General features: G+C 41.1%; 1 long non-coding RNA gene across 1 annotated transcript; it reads right to left on the reverse strand.

Annotated features, from left to right (window-relative positions):
• Positions 1-621: 621 nt before the first annotated feature.
• Positions 622-1,381, reverse strand: LOC139579475 (uncharacterized). Its single transcript, XR_011675756.1, has 3 exons — positions 1,316-1,381; positions 986-1,049; positions 622-880 (listed from the first exon to the last, which is right to left on the reverse strand). It is a non-coding gene; the product is annotated as an uncharacterized lncRNA (long non-coding RNA).
• Positions 1,382-6,033: the final 4,652 nt, after the last annotated feature.

Below are 6,033 nucleotides of genomic sequence, written 5' to 3' on the forward strand. Positions count from 1 at the left end.
TGAAAGAGGGAGATTACAACCCCAAAGTAATAGTGGTAAGAAAGATCATAAAGTTAATTTCAGATTCAGGTTTAGGGGGTAATAACTTTAGGGAAACCACTTTTCACAATATGTACAGACATAGAGAGCCATCACATCAAGATGTAACAGGGATAAATGGTGATTAAATGTACAACAGTAATCTTCTGTAACAAGCAATACGTGTTAAATATGTTTTACATACATCCATGACTGAACGGCTTCACAAACTCCTTTTAAAGGTTATGTAAGTAAGCGGTAACAGGCCTCATTCAGCAGTCTAGAGATGAACCTAGAGACACCAAAAACATCAATGTTTAGAGCAGCTTGGAGTTTATTTCCCATGTAAGGGGGCAAAGAGCGGCTTTACCTAACTCTGTGCAGACCATAGGAATTTACAGAGTTAGCAATCGCTGAAGGGGATCAAAGAGAGCTGCTCTCCAGGGTGGGGGCTGTCACAATCAATCATGACAGCCTCTTTTTGAAAGGCCTTTACTTATGACTTAAACAGATTCATTTTCAACCCAGCATATTAATTAATGCTGTGGGATAAACCAGGTGTTTCTTGGTGGGCTTAAACAAATCTACGGTGAAACAAAAGTGTACACTCTACACACATGTTTATTGACTTTTTAAAAAAGACCACAGTAACATGACAGATATTGTAGAGATGCTACAAAAAATCTATTAGTTCGTATGTATTTTCCGAAGCCTGTCTGGATGTGAACGACGTTGTGCCTGGAAAACTTACGGAGCTGGGGCGTGTGTGGGATATCCTGCGAGCAAGAGAGTCTGTCTTGACGACGGGTTGGAATTGGAAATGGATGGATGTCAGGGCTAAACCTATAACCAGGCTTTTTATCTGTAAGAAATGAATAGTAATTTAAAAATATATATAATTATAGCATGTTATTAAAAGGTCTGTACTAAAGATTTAGAATTAAAGGGTATTAATGCTATATCTCACCCCTTAACGAAGGGAATCTCTCGTTCTCTCTCTCGCCCCGGTCTGTCGCGGAGAAAAGGCATTTCTGGGGAAATGGGCATGTGCGTTTCAAAACAATGTCTTATTTTATACGAATACAGTCTTTCCTACAGCATGTTATAAACATTTAAACTTTATTAAAAGTTTAGTACTGTGTCTGGTAATGATGTATAAATGTTGTACAACCAATGTTTATACATAAAACAGACGTGCATGTTTCAATATTGCGCAGTAAAATAATTATAAGATGTTTTAAAAAGGTCTGTACTAAATATTATGAATTAAATAAATGGTTTTAAAGAGGTATCTCACCTTTAACGAAGGGGCTCTGTCTTTTAGCTCTATCATCATGCATGTCCCGGAGAAAAAGGATTTCGGGAAAGACGTGTGCGTGCGCGGGGGGTGTGTGCGTGTGCGGGGCATGTATGTGTGTGTGTTTCAAAAACAAAAAGGGGGTGGGGGTGTGTGTCTCTGCATGGGGCGTTTGAAACCAAAAAGGTGTGTGAGGCTGTTTAGCATTGTGTGTGCGTCTCTTCAATAGAGCTTGGCACTTTCGATTCATTACCACACATGCCTTTCAAATACGTATTTATCTCACCCCCAAGGACGTGGGAGGCTAAAAAGTCAAACAATCCCGGCAGAATATATCTTGTCGCAACACAGTCTTGTACATATATGCGCGAATTGAATGTGAGGCTGGGTTGCTTGTCGAGACAACCTCCTACTGTTTAAAACATATGTTATTTTTAATCAGCGCAAACACTAACAGTCCCCCCACCCCTTGCTATACATTTACAAAGGACCCCCCCTCCCCCAAGCAGCTACCGCTGAGGTGCTATGAAGCATAAATGCAATAACGGCAGACAGAATATGTCGAGACACCCTCCTGTGGTTTTGGGGTCTCTAAACATTCAGAGGTACTATATGGCAATTTTTTGGGCATACAGGGTGCCGTTTTTCCGGGCGCCCGAAAAAACGGCACACCCGCTCGGTAAGATCATTACAGAATATCTCTCCTTAGAGACACGACCGCGGAGCGAGGCTAGTGACAACAGATACTATCCACTCTGTACAACCGGCAAAAGCGCAACTCCAGACACCAGGCCCAACATCCCAGAACCACTAAAAGATCATCTGTGAATCCGTCCTAATGGAGCTTTCTGAAGGTGAGTTAGTGAAAATAACATATTAGATTTGGAGGCATTAGGTATTTTCAGGGAATTGTATGGATATTACATTTTGATATTATTGTAATATTAAACAGGAGTTACATGTTTTTTAAACCGGGGACAACTATTTTTTTAGGTAATATGTCAAATGCCCATATTCTTATAATTTAAAAATGTATATATATCGTATAAATACATGTTAATATTATCTAACGTTGTATTATCTAACGTTGTATCCAACATTAAGCCAACTCTACCCGGCGATAAATGCTATGGATCATCCAACATCAGCTGTTATAACTATCACAGTTGAGGATTCAGAGGAGCAGCTGGAGGACACCGAATTTTACGAGATATCTATATGTCAACTGTATGTATTTTTTATGATAAAATGTATAACCGACATCGAAGCCCCTACACCACGATAGGACATGGTCGAAACGGAAGGGGTACCCCGGAACATGACGAGTAAAACAATGAATTCGGATGATTTCCCCGCTTTAAATGACATTTCGGAGGTCGTTGATTTGCGGTTGTTTGAAACCGATATGGGCAGACAACAAATGGGCAGACAACATGATAAGGACAACTCCGAGATAGAACCAATATTCATTTATGATATTCTAAAACAGGAAGACAACGATTTTTACGATATATCTTTTTGTCAATTGTTGTTTTTGTCAACGGTTTATAGTTATTACAGCGGAGAGCGGCTTGGAGCGCACGCTTCAAATATAATGTGTAATGTGATTTGGGCAATGATCAAGACTTTACGGATTATCACAGGCCAATTATGGTTAATATGTCATGAAATTACAGGTACACATGAAGACACTTGAAAGGGTGAAATATGAAACGGCATTGTTTGCGCAACTGAACGATTCCGACAAACTAATTGGTATTATAGACGGAATAACAGATCACTGTATGTATTATTCTTCTCATGATTATGGTAAATAGTTATGAGCATAAATGACTCAAGGATGATACCTATTGACTTCTTAATGAACCGGCATGTGAAATTCCCTAAGTATGTTAATAATGAGTGTTCTGATTTGATCTCTGTGATTATGAATTTGCTTGGATACCGGTTTTGAATTTGATCGGGATACCTGTTATTCTGTTTCCTATGTTAGTCAGCACAGACTACTCAGTAAATACACCTCGTTATGGTTAAAGAAATTCCTGCTTAAGTCTCATCCATTCCTCGGGAACCTGTACACCTTCACTGTCAGTCATACTAACTGTCCAGCTACCAACACAGATTCAACTAATCTTTCAATTATTTAAAACGTCTATAGGATACTCAGCTGAGACCAGGAATAATTGATTTGGAGGCATCCAACATTATCGGTTATAACTATTGAAGATCCAAAAAAAGTTTTTTTCAGAAATACATATGGTTGACAGATTTCTATTATTATTAAAAAATAATAATAATAATAATAAAAAATTATTATTATTTATCTTGTCTCATACCATGCTAATACACTAAAAAGCCATGCAAACAGCTGTGGAATTAACCCATAACCGGTGTGTCTTTTTGGGATCAAGAATTGCTCAAGAATACCAATAGGCGTGATCAGATCCTCTTCCCTATTACTGTATCATATAATGCACAGTCATATGCAAAACCATAAAACTCTGACAAGAAAACATTGAAAACCTTAACATGACTACATATTGTCGCAACCAGACAGCAATGGCTGGAGCCTTTGGATGCTCGGTGCATGTAGTCATGTTAAGGTTTTCAATGTTTTCTTGTCGCAGTTTTATGGTTTTGCATATGACTGTGCATTATATGATACCATAATAGGGAAGAGGATCTGATCACGCCTATTGGTATTCTTGAGCAATTCTTGATCCCAAAAGTTTGGAGGGTACTATTGTGTTAAATTCTGAGCTGTAGTCGATGAACAGCATTCTCACATAGGTATTCCTCTTGTCCAGATGGGTTAGGGCAGTGTGCAGTGTGGTTGCGATTGCATCGTCTGTGGACCTATTGGGGCGGTAAGCAAACTGGAGTGGGTCTAGGGTGTCAGGTAGGGTGGAGCTAATATGGTCCTTGACTAGTCTCTCAAAGCACTTCATGATGACGGAAGTGAGTGCTACGGGGCAGGTAGTCATTTAGCTCAGTTACCTTAGCTTTCTTGGGAACAGGAACAATGGTGGCCCTCTTGAAGCATGTGGGAACAGCAGACTGGGATAGCGATTGATTTAATATGTCCGTAAACACACCAGCCAGCTGGTCTGCGCATGCTCTGAGGTCGTGGCTGGGATGCCGTCTGGGCCTGCAGCCTTGCGAGGGTTAACACGTTTAAATGTTTTACTCACGTCGGCTGCAGTGAAGGAGAGTCCGCAGGTTTTGGTAGCGGGCTGTGTCAGTGGCACTGTATTGTCCTCAAAGCGAGCAAAGAAGTTATTTAGTCTGTCTGGGAGCAAGACATCCTGGTCCGCGACGGGGTTGGTTTTCTTTTTGTAATCTGTGATTGACTGTAGACCCTGCCACATACCTCGTGTCTGAGCCGTTGAATTGCAACTCTACTTTGTCTCTATACTGACGCTTAGCTTGTTTGATTTCCTTGCGGAGGGAATAGCTACACTGTTTGTATTTGGTCATATTTCCGGTCACCTTGCCCTGGTTAAAAGCAGTGGTTCGCGCTTTCAGTTTTGCGAATGCTGCCATCAATCCACGGTTTCTGGTTTGGGAATTATTTAATAGTTGCTGTGGATACGACATCGCCGATGCACTTCCTAATGAACTCACTCACCGAATCAGCGTATTCGTCAATGTTGTTGTTGGACGCAATGCTGAACATATCCCAATCCACGTGATCGAAGCAGTCTTGAAGTGTGGAATCAGATTGGTCGGACCAGCGTTGAACAGACGTGAGCGCGGGAGCTTCTTGTTTTAGTTTCTGTCTGTAGGCTGGAAGCAACAAAGTGGAGTCGTGGTCAGCTTTTCTGAAAGGAGGGCGGGGGAGGGCCTTATATGCATCGCGGAAGTTAGAATAACAATGATCCAGGGTTTTACCAGCCCTGGTTGCGCAATCGATATGTTGATAGAATTTAGGGAGTCTTGTTTTCAGATTAGCCTTGTTAAAATCCCCAGCTACAATGAATGCAACCTCAGGATATGTGGTTTCCAGTTTACATAGAGTCAAATAAAGTTAGTTCAGGGCCATCGATGTGTCTACTTGGGGGGGAATATATACGGCTGTGATTATAATCGAAGAGAATTCCCTTGGTAGATAATGCGGTCGACATTTGATTGTGAGGAATTCTAAGTCAGGTTTCTGTATGTTGTTATGATCACACCACGTCTCGTTAATCATAAGGCATACCCCCCCGCCCCTCTTCTTACCAGAAAGATGCTTGTTTCTGTCGGCGCGATGCGTGAAGAAACCAGCTGGTTGCACCGACTCCTATAGCGTCTCTCGAGTGAGCCATGTTTCCGTCAACTCTTTGCCCCCTTACATGGGGAATAAACTCCCAGCTGCTCTAAAAATTGATGTTTTTGGTGTCTCTAGGTTCATCTCTAGACTGCTGAATGAGGCCTGTTACCGCTTACTTACATAACCTTTAAAAGGAGTTTGTGAAGCCGTTCAGTCATGGATGTATGTAAAACATATTTAACACATATTGCTTGTTTCAGAAGACTACTGTTGTACATTGAATCACCATTTATCCCTGTTACATCTTGATGTGATGGCTCTCTATGTCTGTACATAGTGTGAAAATAGGGTGGGTGTGGGGCCATCCTCTTTGAAATGTTCAAACACAACCCCCCCAGTCCAACGAGGTTCCTACACATCAATCATCATGACAACTTCAAAGGAATAGATGCAATATAGCCATAAA

This window comes from Salvelinus alpinus, chromosome 6 (assembly GCF_045679555.1).
Source record: "Salvelinus alpinus chromosome 6, SLU_Salpinus.1, whole genome shotgun sequence".
In the NCBI taxonomy this organism is placed as follows: domain Eukaryota; kingdom Metazoa; phylum Chordata; class Actinopteri; order Salmoniformes; family Salmonidae; genus Salvelinus; species Salvelinus alpinus.